Source organism: Pundamilia nyererei, unplaced genomic scaffold, assembly GCF_000239375.1.
Source record: "Pundamilia nyererei isolate P.nyererei 1_Seehausen unplaced genomic scaffold, PunNye1.0 scaffold00636, whole genome shotgun sequence".
Lineage (NCBI taxonomy): Eukaryota > Metazoa > Chordata > Actinopteri > Cichliformes > Cichlidae > Pundamilia > Pundamilia nyererei.
The window spans coordinates 14815-15782 of record NW_005188037.1 but is presented as its reverse complement, the minus strand read 5'-3'; positions in this window follow the sequence as shown (position 1 = coordinate 15782).

Here is a 968-nt window from a genome sequence, read left to right as displayed (position 1 = left end):
TGCCGAGTGACTCAGAAAGCCAATGGGATAAAGTTTTCTTTATCCTGCAGTTTTTCACCATCTGACTGCGCAGCCCAGCACAAGTTTTGCTATATTAACAAACTATCGCACATCAAGTGATTTCAATGCTGACTCCCAACTCTGCACGTGATTAATGTTGGATAATATTGCTGAATATTTTAGAAAAAAAATAAACCTAGACTGTAAATACATAATCATAATCTGGCCTCACACAGGTCCCAAGAGGGTATGCTTATGGGGAGTCCTCAAAATATTTGTAAGGACAAACAGCAGACCATGTTGAGATATGCAGTATTCAGCTAATGGCTGTTTGGGAATCACCATATTGATGCAGCTACAATATAACAGTATTTCAGAATAAAATGAAGTCTTTCACTTTTTTTCTCTCTCTTAATGGAAAAAGATAAAGTGGATTATTATTGAAGCTGTTTCAGATATCAGTGTAGTGAAACTAAAGACTAAAGTTCTTTTATTATAAAGTCTGACCTCTTTATTGCAACCCAACATAATGCAAACATGAAAATACAGCAGCAGAGCAAATGAGAGTTTCAATATTATGCTTATTCACATAAAAGAAAATCCACATTTCTAATAATATAAGTGTCCTTATAAAAATCCTGTGTCCTCATAAAAGACTATTATTTTTTAAGGAAAGGGTTGCAGTGAACGTATTCAGTAGAGCACAGTGTAAGGCAAGTGTATTGCGTTGTATGTTATAGTAGTGCAATGTCGTGCTATGATTTCAGCCCTGTACAAAACAAAGGCAAAGATCCACTCTTGTTATCATTGAATGTCTAGTCTACCTGGCAGTAAGTGAAAGCCTACTGTACCTACCCCGTACAGGTACATGAGGGGAAAAAAAATTCAAACTGAATTCAATAACTACAACCTCACCACATCATTTAGAATAGAATAGAATTAGAATAGAATTCAACTTTATTGTCATT